Raw genomic sequence first — 21,711 nt, 5'->3', positions numbered from 1 at the left:
AGTCAAATTTCGGACGATATATGAGGCTTTTTTAGACCAGAAAATGATTTTGAAAAAAAATGTCAAATTTTGGACGACATAGTATAGTATGATGTTTTTCAAATTTTGGACCAAATTTTTTTTTGCTCAAAAGCTGCCACATTTGGATGATATAGCATAGTACTACGTTATAGTCAAATTTCGGACGACATAAGACGCTTTTTTAGACCAAAAAATGATTTTGAAAAAAAATGTCAAATTTTGGATGACATAGTATAGTATGATTTTTTCAAATTTTGGACCAAATTTTTTTTTGCTCAAAAGCTGCCACATTTGGATGATATAGCATAGTACTACGTTATAGTCAAATTTCGGACGACATATGACGCTTTTTTAGACCAAAAAATGATATTGAAAAAAAATGTCAAATTTTGGACGACATAGTATAGTATGATGTTTTTCAAATTTTGGACCAAATTTTTTTTTGCTCAAAAGCTGCCACATTTGGATGATATAGCATAGTACTACGTTATAGTCAAATTTCGGACGACATATGACGCTTTTTTAGACCAAAAAATTATTTTGAAAAAAAATGTCAAATTTTGGACGACATAGTATAGTATGATGTTTTTCAAATTTTGGACCAAATTTTTTTTTGCTCAAAAGCTGCCACATTTGGATGATATAGCATAGTACTACGTTATAGTCAAATTTCGGACGACATATGACGCTTTTTTAGACCCAAAAAATTATTTTGAAAAAAAATGTCAAATTTTGGACGACATAGTATAGTATGATGTTTTTCAAATTTTGGACCAAATTTTTTTTTGCTCAAAAGCTGCCACATTTGGATGATATAGCATAGTACTACGTTATAGTCAAATTTTGGACGACATAGGACGCTTTTTAGACCCAAAAAATGATTTTGAAAAAAAATGTCAAATTTTGGACGACATAGTATAGTATGATGTTTTTCAAATTTTGGACCAAATTTTTTTTTGCTCAAAAGCTGCCACATTTGGATGATATAGCATAGTACTACGTTATAGTCAAATTTCGGACAACATATGACGCTTTTTTAGACCAAAAAATGATTTTGAAAAAAAAATGTCAAATTTTGGACGACATAGTATAGTATGATGTTTTTCAAATTTTGGACCAAATTTTTTTTTGCTCAAAAGCTGCCACATTTGGATGATATAGCATAGTACTACGTTATAGTCAAATTTCGGACGACATAGGACGCTTTTTAGACCAAAAAAAATGATTTTGAAAAAAAATGTCAAATTTGGACGACATAGTATAGTATGATGTTTTTCAAATTTTGGACCACATTTTTTTTTGCTCAAAAGCTGCCACATTTGGATGATATAGCATAGTACTACGTTATAGTCAAATTTCGGACGACATAGGACGCTTTTTAGACCAAAAAAATTAGTTTGAAAATTTTTTTCAAATTTTGGACGACATAGTATAGTATGATGTTTTTCAAATTTTGGACCAAATTTCTTTTTTGCTCAAAAGCTGCCACATTTGGATGATATAGCATAGTACTATGTTATAGTCAAATTTCGGACGACATATGACGCTTTTTTAGACCAAAAAATGATTTTGAAAAAAAATTTCAAATTTTGGACGACATAGTATAGTATGATGTTTTTCAAATTTTGGACCAAATTTTTTTTTTCTCAAAAGCTGCCACATTTGGATGATATAGCATAGTACTCCGTTATAGTCAAATTTCGGACGACATAGGACGCTTTTTAGACCAAAAAAAATGATTTTGAAAAAAAATTTCAAATTTGGACGACATAGTATAGTATGATGTTTTTCAAATTTTGGACCAAATTTTTTTTTGCTCAAAAGCTGCCACATTTGGATGATATAGCATAGTACTACGTTATAGTCAAATTTCGGACGACATAGGACGCTTTTTAGACCCAAAAAATGATTTTGAAAAAAAATGTCAAATTTTGGACGACATAGTATAGTATGATGTTTTTCAAATTTTGGACCAAATTTTTTTTTGCTCAAAAGCTGCCACATTTGGATGATATAGCATAGTACTACGTTATAGTCAAATTTCGGACGACATATGATGGTTTTTAGACCAAAAAAATGATTTTGAAAAAAAATGTCAAATTTTGGACGACATAGTATAGTATGATGTTTTTCAAATTTTGGACCAAATTTTTTTTTGCTCAAAAGCTGCCACATTTGGATGATATAGCATAGTACTACGTTATAGTCAAATTTCGGACGACATATGACGCTTTTTTAGACCAAAAAATTATTTTGAAAAAAAATGTCAAATTTTGGACGACATAGTATAGTATGATGTTTTTCAAATTTTGGACCAAATTTTTTTTTGCTCAAAAGCTGCCACATTTGGATGATATAGCATAGTACTACGTTATAGTCAAATTTCGGACGACATATGACGCTTTTTTAGACCCAAAAAATTATTTTGAAAAAAAATGTCAAATTTTGGACGACATAGTATAGTATGATGTTTTTCAAATTTTGGACCAAATTTTTTTTTGCTCAAAAGCTGCCACATTTGGATGATATAGCATAGTACTACGTTATAGTCAAATTTTGGACGACATAGGACGCTTTTTAGACCCAAAAAATGATTTTGAAAAAAAATGTCAAATTTTGGACGACATAGTATAGTATGATGTTTTTCAAATTTTGGACCAAATTTTTTTTTGCTCAAAAGCTGCCACATTTGGATGATATAGCATAGTACTACGTTATAGTCAAATTTCGGACAACATATGACGCTTTTTTAGACCAAAAAATGATTTTGAAAAAAAAATGTCAAATTTTGGACGACATAGTATAGTATGATGTTTTTCAAATTTTGGACCAAATTTTTTTTTGCTCAAAAGCTGCCACATTTGGATGATATAGCATAGTACTACGTTATAGTCAAATTTCGGACGACATAGGACGCTTTTTAGACCAAAAAAAATGATTTTGAAAAAAAATGTCAAATTTGGACGACATAGTATAGTATGATGTTTTTCAAATTTTGGACCACATTTTTTTTTGCTCAAAAGCTGCCACATTTGGATGATATAGCATAGTACTACGTTATAGTCAAATTTCGGACGACATAGGACGCTTTTTAGACCAAAAAAATTAGTTTGAAAATTTTTTTCAAATTTTGGACGACATAGTATAGTATGATGTTTTTCAAATTTTGGACCAAATTTCTTTTTTGCTCAAAAGCTGCCACATTTGGATGATATAGCATAGTACTATGTTATAGTCAAATTTCGGACGACATATGACGCTTTTTTAGACCAAAAAATGATTTTGAAAAAAAATTTCAAATTTTGGACGACATAGTATAGTATGATGTTTTTCAAATTTTTGACCAAATTTTTTTTTTCTCAAAAGCTGCCACATTTGGATGATATAGCATAGTACTCCGTTATAGTCAAATTTCGGACGACATAGGACGCTTTTTAGACCAAAAAAAATGATTTTGAAAAAAAATTTCAAATTTGGACGACATAGTATAGTATGATGTTTTTCAAATTTTGGACCAAATTTTTTTTTGCTCAAAAGCTGCCACATTTGGATGATATAGCATAGTACTACGTTATAGTCAAATTTCGGACGACATAGGACGCTTTTTAGACCCAAAAAATGATTTTGAAAAAAAATGTCAAATTTTGGACGACATAGTATAGTATGATGTTTTTCAAATTTTGGACCAAATTTTTTTTTGCTCAAAAGCTGCCACATTTGGATGATATAGCATAGTACTACGTTATAGTCAAATTTCGGACGACATATGATGGTTTTTAGACCAAAAAAATGATTTTGAAAAAAAATGTCAAATTTTGGACGACATAGTATAGTATGATGTTTTTCAAATTTTGGACCAAATTTTTTTTTGCTCAAAAGCTGCCACATTTGGATGATATAGCATAGTACTACGTTATAGTCAAATTTTGGACGACATAGGACGCTTTTTAGACCCAAAAAATGATTTTGAAAAAAAATGTCAAATTTTGGACGACATAGTATAGTATGATGTTTTTCAAATTTTGGACCAAATTTTTTTTTGCTCAAAAGCTGCCACATTTGGATGATATAGCATAGTACTACGTTATAGTCAAATTTCGGACAACATATGACGCTTTTTTAGACCAAAAAATGATTTTGAAAAAAAAATGTCAAATTTTGGACGACATAGTATAGTATGATGTTTTTCAAATTTTGGACCAAATTTTTTTTTGCTCAAAAGCTGCCACATTTGGATGATATAGCATAGTACTACGTTATAGTCAAATTTCGGACGACATATGACGCTTTTTTAGACCCAAAAAATTATTTTGAAAAAAAATGTCAAATTTTGGACGACATAGTATAGTATGATGTTTTTCAAATTTTGGACCAAATTTTTTTTTGCTCAAAAGCTGCCACATTTGGATGATATAGCATAGTACTACGTTATAGTCAAATTTTGGACGACATAGGACGCTTTTTAGACCCAAAAAATGATTTTGAAAAAAAATGTCAAATTTTGGACGACATAGTATAGTATGATGTTTTTCAAATTTTGGACCAAATTTTTTTTTGCTCAAAAGCTGCCACATTTGGATGATATAGCATAGTACTACGTTATAGTCAAATTTCGGACAACATATGACGCTTTTTTAGACCAAAAAATGATTTTGAAAAAAAAATGTCAAATTTTGGACGACATAGTATAGTATGATGTTTTTCAAATTTTGGACCAAATTTTTTTTTGCTCAAAAGCTGCCACATTTGGATGATATAGCATAGTACTACGTTATAGTCAAATTTCGGACGACATAGGACGCTTTTTAGACCAAAAAAAATGATTTTGAAAAAAAATGTCAAATTTGGACGACATAGTATAGTATGATGTTTTTCAAATTTTGGACCACATTTTTTTTTGCTCAAAAGCTGCCACATTTGGATGATATAGCATAGTACTACGTTATAGTCAAATTTCGGACGACATAGGACGCTTTTTAGACCAAAAAAATTAGTTTGAAAATTTTTTTCACATTTTGGACGACATAGTATAGTATGATGTTTTTCAAATTTTGGACCAAATTTCTTTTTTGCTCAAAAGCTGCCACATTTGGATGATATAGCATAGTACTATGTTATAGTCAAATTTCGGACGACATATGACGCTTTTTTAGACCAAAAAATGATTTTGAAAAAAAATTTCAAATTTTGGACGACATAGTATAGTATGATGTTTTTCAAATTTTTGACCAAATTTTTTTTTTCTCAAAAGCTGCCACATTTGGATGATATAGCATAGTACTCCGTTATAGTCAAATTTCGGACGACATAGGACGCTTTTTAGACCAAAAAAAATGATTTTGAAAAAAAATTTCAAATTTGGACGACATAGTATAGTATGATGTTTTTCAAATTTTGGACCAAATTTTTTTTTGCTCAAAAGCTGCCACATTTGGATGATATAGCATAGTACTACGTTATAGTCAAATTTCGGACGACATAGGACGCTTTTTAGACCCAAAAAATGATTTTGAAAAAAAATGTCAAATTTTGGACGACATAGTATAGTATGATGTTTTTCAAATTTTGGACCAAATTTTTTTTTGCTCAAAAGCTGCCACATTTGGATGATATAGCATAGTACTACGTTATAGTCAAATTTCGGACGACATATGATGGTTTTTAGACCAAAAAAATGATTTTGAAAAAAAATGTCAAATTTTGGACGACATAGTATAGTATGATGTTTTTCAAATTTTGGACCAAATTTTTTTTTGCTCAAAAGCTGCCACATTTGGATGATATAGCATAGTACTACGTTATAGTCAAATTTTGGACGACATAGGACGCTTTTTAGACCCAAAAAATGATTTTGAAAAAAAATGTCAAATTTTGGACGACATAGTATAGTATGATGTTTTTCAAATTTTGGACCAAATTTTTTTTTGCTCAAAAGCTGCCACATTTGGATGATATAGCATAGTACTACGTTATAGTCAAATTTCGGACAACATATGACGCTTTTTTAGACCAAAAAATGATTTTGAAAAAAAAATGTCAAATTTTGGACGACATAGTATAGTATGATGTTTTTCAAATTTTGGACCAAATTTTTTTTTGCTCAAAAGCTGCCACATTTGGATGATATAGCATAGTACTACGTTATAGTCAAATTTCGGACGACATAGGACGCTTTTTAGACCAAAAAAAATGATTTTGAAAAAAAATGTCAAATTTGGACGACATAGTATAGTATGATGTTTTTCAAATTTTGGACCAAATTTTTTTTTGCTCAAAAGCTGCCACATTTGGATGATATAGCATAGTACTACGTTATAGTCAAATTTCGGACGACATAGGACGCTTTTTAGACCCAAAAAATGATTTTGAAAAAAAATGTCAAATTTTGGACGACATAGTATAGTATGATGTTTTTCAAATTTTGGACCAAATTTTTTTTTGCTCAAAAGCTGCCACATTTGGATGATATAGCATAGTACTACGTTATAGTCAAATTTCGGACGACATATGATGGTTTTTAGACCAAAAAAATGATTTTGAAAAAAAATGTCAAATTTTGGACGACATAGTATAGTATGATGTTTTTCAAATTTTGGACCAAATTTTTTTTTAATCAAAAGCTGCCACATTTGGATGATATAGCATAGTACTACGTTATAGTCAAATTTCGGACGACATATGACGCTTTTTAGACAAAAAAAAATATTTTGAAAAAATGACAAATTTTGGACGACATAGTATAGTATGATGTTTTTCAAATTTTGGACCAAATTTTTTTTTGCTCAAAAGCTGCCACATTTGGATGATATAGCATAGTACTACGTTATAGTCAAATTTCGGACGACATATGACGCTTTTTTAGACCCAAAAAATGATTTTGAAAAAATTTTTCAAATTTTGGACGACATAGTATAGTATGATGTTTTTCAAATTTTGGACCAAATTTTTTTTTGCTCAAAAGCTGCCACATTTGGATGATATAGCATAGTACTACGTTATAGTCAAATTTCGGACGATATATGAGGCTTTTTTAGACCAGAAAATGATTTTGAAAAAAAATGTCAAATTTTGGACGACATAGTATAGTATGATGTTTTTCAAATTTTGGACCAAATTTTTTTTTGCTCAAAAGCTGCCACATTTGGATGATATAGCATAGTACTACGTTATAGTCAAATTTCGGACGACATAAGACGCTTTTTTAGACCAAAAAATGATTTTGAAAAAAAATGTCAAATTTTGGATGACATAGTATAGTATGATTTTTTCAAATTTTGGACCAAATTTTTTTTTGCTCAAAAGCTGCCACATTTGGATGATATAGCATAGTACTACGTTATAGTCAAATTTCGGACGACATATGACGCTTTTTTAGACCCAAAAAATGATGTTGAAAAAAAATGTCAAATTTTGGACGACATAGTATAGTATGATGTTTTTCAAATTTTGGACCAAATTTTTTTTTGCTCAAAAGCTGCCACATTTGGATGATATAGCATAGTACTACGTTATAGTCAAATTTCGGACGACATATGACGCTTTTTTAGACCCAAAAAATTATTTTGAAAAAAAATGTCAAATTTTGGACGACATAGTATAGTATGATGTTTTTCAAATTTTGGACCAAATTTTTTTTTGCTCAAAAGCTGCCACATTTGGATGATATAGCATAGTACTACGTTATAGTCAAATTTTGGACGACATAGGACGCTTTTTAGACCCAAAAAATGATTTTGAAAAAAAATGTCAAATTTTGGACGACATAGTATAGTATGATGTTTTTCAAATTTTGGACCAAATTTTTTTTTGCTCAAAAGCTGCCACATTTGGATGATATAGCATAGTACTACGTTATAGTCAAATTTCGGACAACATATGACGCTTTTTTAGACCAAAAAATGATTTTGAAAAAAAAATGTCAAATTTTGGACGACATAGTATAGTATGATGTTTTTCAAATTTTGGACCAAATTTTTTTTTGCTCAAAAGCTGCCACATTTGGATGATATAGCATAGTACTACGTTATAGTCAAATTTCGGACGACATAGGACGCTTTTTAGACCAAAAAAAATGATTTTGAAAAAAAATGTCAAATTTGGACGACATAGTATAGTATGATGTTTTTCAAATTTTGGACCACATTTTTTTTTGCTCAAAAGCTGCCACATTTGGATGATATAGCATAGTACTACGTTATAGTCAAATTTCGGACGACATAGGACGCTTTTTAGACCAAAAAAATTAGTTTGAAAATTTTTTTCAAATTTTGGACGACATAGTATAGTATGATGTTTTTCAAATTTTGGACCAAATTTCTTTTTTGCTCAAAAGCTGCCACATTTGGATGATATAGCATAGTACTATGTTATAGTCAAATTTCGGACGACATATGACGCTTTTTTAGACCAAAAAATGATTTTGAAAAAAAATTTCAAATTTTGGACGACATAGTATAGTATGATGTTTTTCAAATTTTGGACCAAATTTTTTTTTTCTCAAAAGCTGCCACATTTGGATGATATAGCATAGTACTCCGTTATAGTCAAATTTCGGACGACATAGGACGCTTTTTAGACCAAAAAAAATGATTTTGAAAAAAATTTCAAATTTGGACGACATAGTATAGTATGATGTTTTTCAAATTTTGGACCAAATTTTTTTTTGCTCAAAAGCTGCCACATTTGGATGATATAGCATAGTACTACGTTATAGTCAAATTTCGGACGACATAGGACGCTTTTTAGACCCAAAAAATGATTTTGAAAAAAAATGTCAAATTTTGGACGACATAGTATAGTATGATGTTTTTCAAATTTTGGACCAAATTTTTTTTTGCTCAAAAGCTGCCACATTTGGATGATATAGCATAGTACTACGTTATAGTCAAATTTCGGACGACATATGACGCTTTTTTAGACCCAAAAAATTATTTTGAAAAAAAATGTCAAATTTTGGACGACATAGTATAGTATGATGTTTTTCAAATTTTGGACCAAATTTTTTTTTGCTCAAAAGCTGCCACATTTGGATGATATAGCATAGTACTACGTTATAGTCAAATTTTGGACGACATAGGACGCTTTTTAGACCCAAAAAATGATTTTGAAAAAAAATGTCAAATTTTGGACGACATAGTATAGTATGATGTTTTTCAAATTTTGGACCAAATTTTTTTTTGCTCAAAAGCTGCCACATTTGGATGATATAGCATAGTACTACGTTATAGTCAAATTTCGGACAACATATGACGCTTTTTTAGACCAAAAAATGATTTTGAAAAAAAAATGTCAAATTTTGGACGACATAGTATAGTATGATGTTTTTCAAATTTTGGACCAAATTTTTTTTTGCTCAAAAGCTGCCACATTTGGATGATATAGCATAGTACTACGTTATAGTCAAATTTCGGACGACATAGGACGCTTTTTAGACCAAAAAAAATGATTTTGAAAAAAAATGTCAAATTTGGACGACATAGTATAGTATGATGTTTTTCAAATTTTGGACCACATTTTTTTTTGCTCAAAAGCTGCCACATTTGGATGATATAGCATAGTACTACGTTATAGTCAAATTTCGGACGACATAGGACGCTTTTTAGACCAAAAAAATTAGTTTGAAAATTTTTTTCAAATTTTGGACGACATAGTATAGTATGATGTTTTTCAAATTTTGGACCAAATTTCTTTTTTGCTCAAAAGCTGCCACATTTGGATGATATAGCATAGTACTATGTTATAGTCAAATTTCGGACGACATATGACGCTTTTTTAGACCAAAAAATGATTTTGAAAAAAAAATTCAAATTTTGGACGACATAGTATAGTATGATGTTTTTCAAATTTTGGACCAAATTTTTTTTTTCTCAAAAGCTGCCACATTTGGATGATATAGCATAGTACTCCGTTATAGTCAAATTTCGGACGACATAGGACGCTTTTTAGACCAAAAAAAATGATTTTGAAAAAAAATTTCAAATTTGGACGACATAGTATAGTATGATGTTTTTCAAATTTTGGACCAAATTTTTTTTTGCTCAAAAGCTGCCACATTTGGATGATATAGCATAGTACTACGTTATAGTCAAATTTCGGACGACATAGGACGCTTTTTAGACCCAAAAAATGATTTTGAAAAAAAATGTCAAATTTTGGACGACATAGTATAGTATGATGTTTTTCAAATTTTGGACCAAATTTTTTTTTGCTCAAAAGCTGCCACATTTGGATGATATAGCATAGTACTACGTTATAGTCAAATTTCGGACGACATATGATGGTTTTTAGACCAAAAAAATGATTTTGAAAAAAAATGTCAAATTTTGGACGACATAGTATAGTATGATGTTTTTCAAATTTTGGACCAAATTTTTTTTTGCTCAAAAGCTGCCACATTTGGATGATATAGCATAGTACTACGTTATAGTCAAATTTTGGACGACATAGGACGCTTTTTAGACCCAAAAAATGATTTTGAAAAAAAATGTCAAATTTTGGACGACATAGTATAGTATGATGTTTTTCAAATTTTGGACCAAATTTTTTTTTGCTCAAAAGCTGCCACATTTGGATGATATAGCATAGTACTACGTTATAGTCAAATTTCGGACAACATATGACGCTTTTTTAGACCAAAAAATGATTTTGAAAAAAAAATGTCAAATTTTGGACGACATAGTATAGTATGATGTTTTTCAAATTTTGGACCAAATTTTTTTTTGCTCAAAAGCTGCCACATTTGGATGATATAGCATAGTACTACGTTATAGTCAAATTTCGGACGACATAGGACGCTTTTTAGACCAAAAAAAATGATTTTGAAAAAAAATGTCAAATTTGGACGACATAGTATAGTATGATGTTTTTCAAATTTTGGACCAAATTTTTTTTTGCTCAAAAGCTGCCACATTTGGATGATATAGCATAGTACTACGTTATAGTCAAATTTCGGACGACATAGGACGCTTTTTAGACCCAAAAAATTATTTTGAAAAAAAATGTCAAATTTTGGACGACATAGTATAGTATGATGTTTTTCAAATTTTGGACCAAATTTTTTTTTGCTCAAAAGCTGCCACATTTGGATGATATAGCATAGTACTACGTTATAGTCAAATTTCGGACGACATATGATGGTTTTTAGACCAAAAAAATGATTTTGAAAAAAAATGTCAAATTTTGGACGACATAGTATAGTATGATGTTTTTCAAATTTTGGACCAAATTTTTTTTTAATCAAAAGCTGCCACATTTGGATGATATAGCATAGTACTACGTTATAGTCAAATTTCGGACGACATATGACGCTTTTTAGACAAAAAAAAATATTTTGAAAAAATGACAAATTTTGGACGACATAGTATAGTATGATGTTTTTCAAATTTTGGACCAAATTTTTTTTTGCTCAAAAGCTGCCACATTTGGATGATATAGCATAGTACTACGTTATAGTCAAATTTCGGACGACATATGACGCTTTTTTAGACCCAAAAAATGATTTTGAAAAATTTTTTCAAATTTTGGACGACATAGTATAGTATGATGTTTTTCAAATTTTGGACCAAATTTTTTTTTGCTCAAAAGCTGCCACATTTGGATGATATAGCATAGTACTACGTTATAGTCAAATTTCGGACGATATATGAGGCTTTTTTAGACCAGAAAATGATTTTGAAAAAAAATGTCAAATTTTGGACGACATAGTATAGTATGATGTTTTTCAAATTTTGGACCAAATTTTTTTTTGCTCAAAAGCTGCCACATTTGGATGATATAGCATAGTACTACGTTATAGTCAAATTTCGGACGACATAAGACGCTTTTTTAGACCAAAAAATGATTTTGAAAAAAAATGTCAAATTTTGGATGACATAGTATAGTATGATTTTTTCAAATTTTGGACCAAATTTTTTTTTGCTCAAAAGCTGCCACATTTGGATGATATAGCATAGTACTACGTTATAGTCAAATTTCGGACGACATATGACGCTTTTTTAGACCCAAAAAATGATGTTGAAAAAAAATGTCAAATTTTGGACGACATAGTATAGTATGATGTTTTTCAAATTTTGGACCAAATTTTTTTTTGCTCAAAAGCTGCCACATTTGGATGATATAGCATAGTACTACGTTATAGTCAAATTTCGGACGACATATGACGCTTTTTTAGACCCAAAAAATTATTTTGAAAAAAAATGTCAAATTTTGGACGACATAGTATAGTATGATGTTTTTCAAATTTTGGACCAAATTTTTTTTTGCTCAAAAGCTGCCACATTTGGATGATATAGCATAGTACTACGTTATAGTCAAATTTCGGACGACATATGACGCTTTTTAGACCAAAAAAAATATTTTGAAAAAAATGTCAAATTTTGGACGACATAGTATAGTATGATGTTTTTCAAATTTTGGACCAAATTTTTTTTTGCTCAAAAGCTGCCACATTTGGATGATATAGCATAGTACTACGTTATAGTCAAATTTCGGACGACATAGGACGCTTTTTAGACCAAAAAAAATGATTTTGAAAAAAGATGTCAAATTTGGACGACATAGTATAGTATGATGTTTTTCAAATTTTGGACCAAATTTTTTTTTGCTCAAAAGCTGCCACATTTGGATGATATAGCATAGTACTACGTTATAGTCAAATTTCGGACGACATAGGACGCTTTTTAGACCCAAAAAATGATTTTGAAAAAAAATGTCAAATTTTGGACGACATAGTATAGTATGATGTTTTTCAAATTTTGGACCAAATTTTTTTTTGCTCAAAAGCTGCCACATTTAGATGATATAGCATAGTACTACGTTATAGTCAAATTTCGGACGACATAGGACGCTTTTTAGACCAAAAAAAATATTTTGAAAAAAAATGTCAAATTTTGGACGACATAGTATAGTATGATGTTTTTCAAATTTTGGACCAAATTTTTTTTGCTCAAAAGCTGCCACATTTGGATGATATAGCATAGTACTACGTTATAGTCTAATTTCGGACGACATAGGACGCTTTTTAGACCAAAAAAAATGATTTTGAAAAAAAATGTCAAATTTGGACGACATAGTATAGTATGATGTTTTTCAAATTTTGGACCAAATTTTTTTTTGCTCAAAAGCTGCCACATTTGGATGATATAGCATAGTACTACGTTATAGTCAAATTTCGGACGACATAGGACGCTTTTTAGACCCAAAAAATGATTTTGAAAAAAAATGTCAAATTTTGGACGACATAGTATAGTATGATGTTTTTCAAATTTTGGACCAAATTTTTTTTTGCTCAAAAGCTGCCACATTTGGATGATATAGCATAGTACTACGTTATCGTCAAATTTCGGACGACATATGACGCTTTTTTAGACCCAAAAAATTATTTTGAAAAAAAAATTCAAATTTTGGACGACATAGTAGTATGATGTTTTTCAAATTTTGGACCAAATTTTTTTTTGCTCAAAAGCTGCCACATTTGGATGATATAGCATAGTACTACGTTATAGTCAAATTTCGGACGACATATGACGCTTTTTTAGACCAAAAAATGATTTTGAAAAAAATGTCAAATTTTGGACGACATAGTATACTATGATGTTTTTCAAATTTTGGACCAAATTTTTTTTTGCTCAAAAGCTGCCACATTTGGATGATATAGCATAGTACTACGTTATAGTCAAATTTCGGACGACATATGACGCTTTTTTAGACCCAAAAAATGATTTTGAAAAAAAAATTCAAATTTTGGACGACATAGTATAGTATGATGTTTTTCAAATTTTGGACCAAATTTTTTTTTGCTCAAAAGCTGCCACATTTGGATGATATAGCATAGTACTACGTTATAGTCAAATTTCGGACGACATATGACGCTTTTTTAGACCAAAAAATGATTTTGAAAAAAAATGTCAAATTTTGGACGACATAGTATAGTATGATGTTTTTCAAATTTTGGACCAAATTTTTTTTTGCTCAAAAGCTGCCACATTTAGATGATATAGCATAGTACTACGTTATAGTCAAATTTCGGACGACATAGGACGCTTTTTAGACCAAAAAAAATATTTTGAAAAAAAATGTCAAATTTTGGACGACATAGTATAGTATGATGTTTTTCAAATTTTGGACCAAATTTTTTTTTGCTCAAAAGCTGCCACATTTGGATGATATAGCATAGTACTACGTTATAGTCAAATTTCGGACGACATAGGACGCTTTTTAGACCAAAAAAAATGATTTTGAAAAAAAATGTCAAATTTGGACGACATAGTATAGTATGATGTTTTTCAAATTTTGGACCAAATTTTTTTTTGCTCAAAAGCTGCCACATTTGGATGATATAGCATAGTACTACGTTATAGTCAAATTTCGGACGACATAGGACGCTTTTTAGACCCAAAAAATGATTTTGAAAAAAAATGTCAAATTTTGGACGACATAGTATAGTATGATGTTTTTCAAATTTTGGACCAAATTTTTTTTTGCTCAAAAGCTGCCACATTTGGATGATATAGCATAGTACTACATTATCGTCAAATTTCGGACGACATATGACGCTTTTTTAGACCCAAAAAATTATTTTGAAAAAAAAATTCAAATTTTGGACGACATAGTAGTATGATGTTTTTCAAATTTTGGACCAAATTTTTTTTGCTCAAAAGCTGCCACATTTGGATGATATAGCATAGTACTACGTTATAGTCAAATTTCGGACGACATATGACGCTTTTTTAGACCAAAAAATGATTTTGAAAAAAATGTCAAATTTTGGACGACATAGTATACTATGATGTTTTTCAAATTTTGGACCAAATTTTTTTTTGCTCAAAAGCTGCCACATTTGGATGATATAGCATAGTACTACGTTATAGTCAAATTTCGGACGACATATGACGCTTTTTTAGACCCAAAAAATGATTTTGAAAAAAAAATTCAAATTTTGGACGACATAGTATAGTATGATGTTTTTCAAATTTTGGACCAAATTTTTTTTTGCTCAAAAGCTGCCACATTTGGATGATATAGCATAGTACTACGTTATAGTCAAATTTCGGACGACATATGACGCTTTTTTAGACCAAAAAATGATTTTGAAAAAAAATGTCAAATTTTGGACGACATAGTATAGTATGATGTTTTTCAAATTTTGGACCAAATTTTTTTTTGCTCAAAAGCTGCCACATTTGGATGATATAGCATAGTACTACGTTATAGTCAAATTTCGGACGACATATGACGCTTTTTTAGACCCAAAAAATGATTTTGAAAAAAAATGTCAAATTTTGGACGACATAGTATAGTATGATGTTTTTCAAATTTTGGACCAAATTTTTTTTTGCTCAAAAGCTGCCACATTTGGATGATATAGCATAGTACTACGTTATAGTCAAATTTCGGACGACATATGACGCTTTTTAGACCAAAAAAAATATTTTGAAAAAAATGTCAAATTTTGGACGACATAGTATAGTATGATGTTTTTCAAATTTTGGACCAAATTTTTTTTTGCTCAAAAGCTGCCACATTTGGATGATATAGCATAGTACTACGTTATAGTCAAATTTCGGACGACATATGACACTTTTTTAGACCCAAAAAATGATTTTGAAAAAAAATGTCAAATTTTGGACGACATAGTATAGTATGATGTTTTTCAAATTTTGGACCAAATTTTTTTTTGCTCAAAAGCTGCCACATTTGGATGATATAGCATAGTACTACGTTATAGTCAAATTTCGGACGACATATGACGCTTTTTAGACCAAAAAAAATATTTTGAAAAAAATGTCAAATTTTGGACGACATAGTATAGTATGATGTTTTTCAAATTTTGGACCAAATTTTTTTTTGCTCAAAAGCTGCCACATTTGGATGATATAGCATAGTACTACGTTATAGTCAAATTTCGGACGACATAGGACGCTTTTTAGACCAAAAAAAATGATTTTGAAAAAAAATGTCAAATTTGGACGACATAGTATAGTATGATGTTTTTCAAATTTTGGACCAAATTTTTTTTTGCTCAAAAGCTGCCACATTTGGATGATATAGCATAGTACTACGTTATAGTCAAATTTCGGACGACATAGGACGCTTTTTAGACCCAAAAAATGATTTTGAAAAAAAATGTCAAATTTTGGACGACATAGTAGTATGATGTTTTTCAAATTTTGGACCAAATTTTTTTTTGCTCAAAAGCTGCCACATTTGGATGATATAGCATAGTACTACGTTATAGTCAAATTTCGGACGACATATGACGCTTTTTTAGACCAAAAAATGATTTTGAAAAAAATGTCAAATTTTGGACGACATAGTATACTATGATGTTTTTCAAATTTTGGACCAAATTTTTTTTTGCTCAAAAGCTGCCACATTTGGATGATATAGCATAGTACTACGTTATAGTCAAATTTCGGACGACATATGACGCTTTTTTAGACCCAAAAAATGATTTTGAAAAAAAAATTCAAATTTTGGACGACATAGTATAGTATGATGTTTTTCAAATTTTGGACCAAATTTTTTTTTGCTCAAAAGCTGCCACATTTGGATGATATAGCATAGTACTACGTTATAGTCAAATTTCGGACGACATATGACGCTTTTTTAGACCAAAAAAATGATTTTGAAAAAAAATGTCAAATTTTGGACGACATAGTATAGTATGATGTTTTTCAAATTTTGGACCAAATTTTTTTTTGCTCAAAAGCTGCCACATTTGGATGATATAGCATAGTACTACGTTATAGTCAAATTTCGGACGACATATGACGCTTTTTAGACCAAAAAAAATATTTTGAAAAAAATGTCAAATTTTGGACGACATAGTATAGTATGATGTTTTTCAAATTTTGGACCAAATTTTTTTTTGCTCAAAAGCTGCCACATTTGGATGATATAGCATAGTACTACGTTATAGTCAAATTTCGGACGACATATGACGCTTTTTTAGACCCAAAAAATGATTTTGAAAAAAAAATTCAAATTTTGGACGACATAGTATAGTATGATGTTTTTCAAATTTTGGACCAAATTTTTTTTTGCTCAAAAGCTGCCACATTTGGATGATATAGCATAGTACTACGTTATAGTCAAATTTCGGACGACATATGACGCTTTTTTAGACCCAAAAAATGATTTTGAAAAAAAAATTCAAATTTTGGACGACATAGTATAGTATGATGTTTTTCAAATTTTGGACCAAATTTTTTTTTGCTCAAAAGCTGCCACATTTGGATGATATAGCATAGTACTACGTTATAGTCAAATTTCGGACAACATAGGACGCTTTTTAGACCAAAAAAATTATTTTGAAAAAAAAATTCAAATTTTGGACGACATAGTATAGTATGATGTTTTTCAAATTTTGGACCAAATTTTTTTTTGCTCAAAAGCTGCCACATTTGGATGATATAGCATAGTACTACGTTATAGTCAAATTTCGGACGACATATGACGATTTTTAGACCAAAAAAATTATTTTGAAAAAAAAATTCAAATTTTGGACGACATAGTATAGTATGATGTTTTTCAAATTTTGGACCAAATTTTTGGACCAAGCCTCTGGCAGCCTCTGTTGGTCATATTGGCAAGTGCAATTGTGGAAGTACAAACAAACAAACAGACACACGGAGCCACTAAAAACAATACTTTACTCCCACTCCCTGGGTTGATGTGACAAGAGGCAAACAATGCATTTGACTTGGGTCAAATTAAGAAATCCACTTATTTCATGCCAAAGTCTAAGAAACTACAGAATTTGTGAGCATGGATTAAAATTATTCTTGATGTACTGAATTCAAAAATGTAATACTGTCATTCATGGAGTTTACCATTAAGTGTAGCAGTCTGCTGATGGAAGCAACCAAGCTCAAATTTTTCATTTTTTTGGGTGCAAGAAATGCCATCGTCATCATTTCACACCAGACAACATATGAACTCAGGTTAGTTTTTAATATACTTTGTTACACAGTATATTTCTATTTGTACAATAAACTGGATTCCACTGAACAACTTCGAATGCCATTCTAGACAGGTAAATGACGTATTTTACACAAAGAAACAACTGAAAACAACATGAACAATAATAACGAAATGATAAGCCTTTAAGACATTGGTTCTCAAAGTGCGGCCCGGGGGCCAATGGCGGCCCGCAGAAAAATTTCTGACGGCCCGCAATGAATTACAGTTGATAGTTTTAATCCAGGAGCTACTAAGCTTGTTATGTTTGTTGGACATTACTGGATACAGACCAATAAGTGTAAACTGTACAATGCAATCTGGTCATTAAAATGACTACAAATGGGATTTCTTTCTGTTTTTCATTTTTGTTTTTTTTCCTTTGGTGGCCCTCAGTGCAACGCTGGGTTCCTAAATTGGCCCTCAGGTATCAAAACTTTCAGAACCCCTGCTTTAAGACGTGCTATAATTAAAATGCAATAAAAACAGGCTTACCTATTGATTCAAGTGCGATTTTACAGTGATGACAGACTGTATGTTTGTAACACCATAAGAAGATTACAACATAATAAAAACTTTCCTTAATAAGCTTATATTGTTGAATGTTTTTTAAATATGGACAAAATATGTAACATCTCACAAACCAGTGAACAATTAACCTGTAAGAGACTCTGTTCTTTCCTTTTTCAAATGAGACCCACATTATCATCACAAAAGATTCAAAGCCACTGGCTAAATATCTCTGAATCAAAGTTGTGAAAACCTAAAGTCCCTCTTCCTTCACCAGGTACTCTGGCAGAGTCTGAAACACAGACACAGGCACAGGCACAGGAACCGTCAGGGGAATGGTGCTGGGTTCAACGGTGGAGGGGGAATCCTCGCTTGGAGGTGGAGGGGAAGGAAGTGGGTCTGTGTGAATAATGTGCAGGTCAGTGATATGTTGGGCGGGTTGTGAAGCATCTCCGTGAGTCCGTAAGTGCTTGCGAAGGTAAGCGGCAAACAGAAAGGCTTTGCCACAGTGAGAACAGCTGTGAGGTTTATTGGTGGAGTGAATCTTCTGGTGTTTGCGCAGTCCAGACTTGTTGAGGAAGCCTTTGCCACAGCTATTGCAGACGTGAGGCCTCGGTTTAGGATGCTGCTTCTCGTGCTCCTGTAAATCGGCCAGCTGTGCAAACTCCGCCTGGCAGGTCTCGCAGACGTGCGAGCACAGCGGCACCAGTTTGGTAACAGTCGGAGCAGTGGCGTCGATGGAGTGAAGACTTTCGTGGGTCTGAACTTCATCCCAGGTTCCAAATGTAGCATCACAGTGCGTACATGAGAACTGAGGGAGAGTCGTGTGGGTCGTAAAGCCTGAAGCGGATCCTGCGTCTGTCTCCTGTTGTTGCTGCTCAGTCTGCTCAGCGAGGTGAGTTTTCTCATGTTTGCGCAGGCTGGACGACACGACAAACGACTTCTGACACTCCTTACATTTGAAAGGCCGTTCTCCAGAGTGCACACGCCGATGCTTGTTGAGGCTGGAGCGCTCCGCAAATGACTTGTCACACTCGGTGCAAGAAAAAGGCTTGAGTCCTGTGTGGACAAGCATGTGGCGCCGCAAATCCCAAGACGCCACAAAGGCCTTGTCACAGCTCTGGCACTTGTAAGGCCGCTCTCCAGAGTGAACGCGTTCATGCACAGCCAGATCAGCCGGCTGCCTGAACCTTTTGGAACACTTATCGCAGGGATAGGGCTTGAAACCTGCGTGTGCTCGCTGGTGGCGACGGAAACTGGACGGGTCAGAAAACATCTTGCCACACTGCGGACAGAGGAAGGGCTTCTCGCCAGAGTGAGTGCGGAGATGCGGCTGGTAGGAGGAAAGCTGGGTGAAGCATTTGCCACACTGCTCACACTGATAAGGTTTATTCTGCGAGTGAATACGCTGATGACAGGCCAGAGAGGACGAGCGGGAGAAAGCTTTCCCACAGTCAGAGCACAGGTATGGCTTTTCTCCAGTGTGGGAGCGCTCGTGGTTTTTCAGGTCCTTGAACTCTGTGTATGTTTTCCCACACTTGTCGCAGGCGTACGGCCGATGGCCCTGGTGGTTCCTCCTATGTTTTCGGAACACAGACGGATCGGCAAAACTCTTACCACACTCAGCGCAGAAGTACGGCTTCTCTCCGGTATGAGAGCGCATGTGCACTTTCAGTTTGGAGAGGGTGGGGTAGCTCTTAGAGCACTGACGGCAACAGTAAGGACGTTCTCCACTGTGCTGCGTCATATGGATCCTCAGGCATATAGCCTGCATGAAGGCCTTCCCACACTCTGTGCATATGAAGGGTTTCTCCCCAGTGTGAGAGCGGCTGTGGTTGCGTAGCTCCGTGGGGGTCTTGTAAGCCTTGTGACAGTTGGGACACTGAAAGGGACGCTGGGACGAGTGAGTGCGCTCATGCTTCGCGAGCTGCGCCTTGCTGGTGAATGTTTTGGTACACTGAGAGCAAGCCTGTTGCTGCTCATGGTCCGTCGCATGTGCTGTAAGCTCGTGTCTCTGCAGAGCCGACCGAGTCCTGAAAGCCTTTGTGCACGTGGAGCATTTAAAGGGAGGTTTGGCTTTCGGAGGCCTTCCTCTGCCACGTTTCTTCCCAGGCTGGTCCCCTAACGCTGCGTCATCTTCCTGGCTCTCTTTATCCTCCTTTATCTGCTCTGCAAGAGGTGGGCTGCCAGGCTGAGGAGAGGTCATCTTTATGTCTGCAAAAAGGTTACATTTAAGAAAATTAAAAATACTGTAATAATTATGTGAATAAACAACATGAGCAGTTTTAAAGTGGACACTTGTTCATCAGACATCAAGATACATATAAATCAAATGAACAGCTCATCAGTGGCATTTGCTGATTGATGCTGAAAGACAGAAGCAGTATAATCACATAATAACAGAAATATGTGGGTGTGCATTCCGTCACAAAATGGCTGGCATTAGGACCTCAGGGACAATAAGCTAACCGCTTTGGTGCCGGAGGAAGTCGGCGATGCTGTGACAGAGATCAGAGTGTATGAGTGTGTGTGGGGGGGGGGGAGACCGACATGGGGCACACATGAGATGAGGCTCAAAGATCACAAGTCACCGCGGTGGAGATGACAACAGGACGCGATATGTACGCATCTATCGCTTTTTGTTAGCATGATTGCTAAACATTACAGACTCAAAATGGCTGGCTTTAGGACCGGTTGGTTGCACCAAAGTGCTCGACAGTGTCACCATCATCACAACACGGGCTGCATTTCTATGCTTACAATAGTCCACGCGTCGTATGTACGTAAGCGCAACAGCGGCGTTTCTTACCTGAAACACATTAGTCGTTGGTCGGTAATGTCTTGAAAAACTGTCCGGTACACGACTGCGTTTACGGAGAGACGCCGTGACTGGCTGCAGGATGGGGGACGGCGTTAGGACCATAATGACGAACGCCCTCGGCTAGCCAAGTGTGCCGCAGTTTAATGCGTTTAATGGTAAACATGATTAAATAATACACATTTCGGTTGTATTGGCGAAGTCACGACATGGTAACGAAGTTAACTGATAACCTGTCACAGTGGAAACGTGTGTGACACGGTGAAGCGAATATCGTGTTCAAATAATTCAATAGCAGGGTAAGCTACAAGTGCTAGCTCTAGGAAGTTACTGTACTTTCGGTTTCTGTGTGGTGAAAAGCTGAGGCAGAATTGTGACATCAACATTAAACGTCTTGGTGTTAT

The sequence above is a fragment of the Microchirus variegatus genome (genome assembly GCF_963457635.1).
Source record: "Microchirus variegatus genome assembly, chromosome: 17".
NCBI classification, from domain to species: domain Eukaryota; kingdom Metazoa; phylum Chordata; class Actinopteri; order Pleuronectiformes; family Soleidae; genus Microchirus; species Microchirus variegatus.
The sequence above is the reverse complement of the archived record's forward strand: the minus strand, read 5'-3'. Positions refer to the sequence as shown.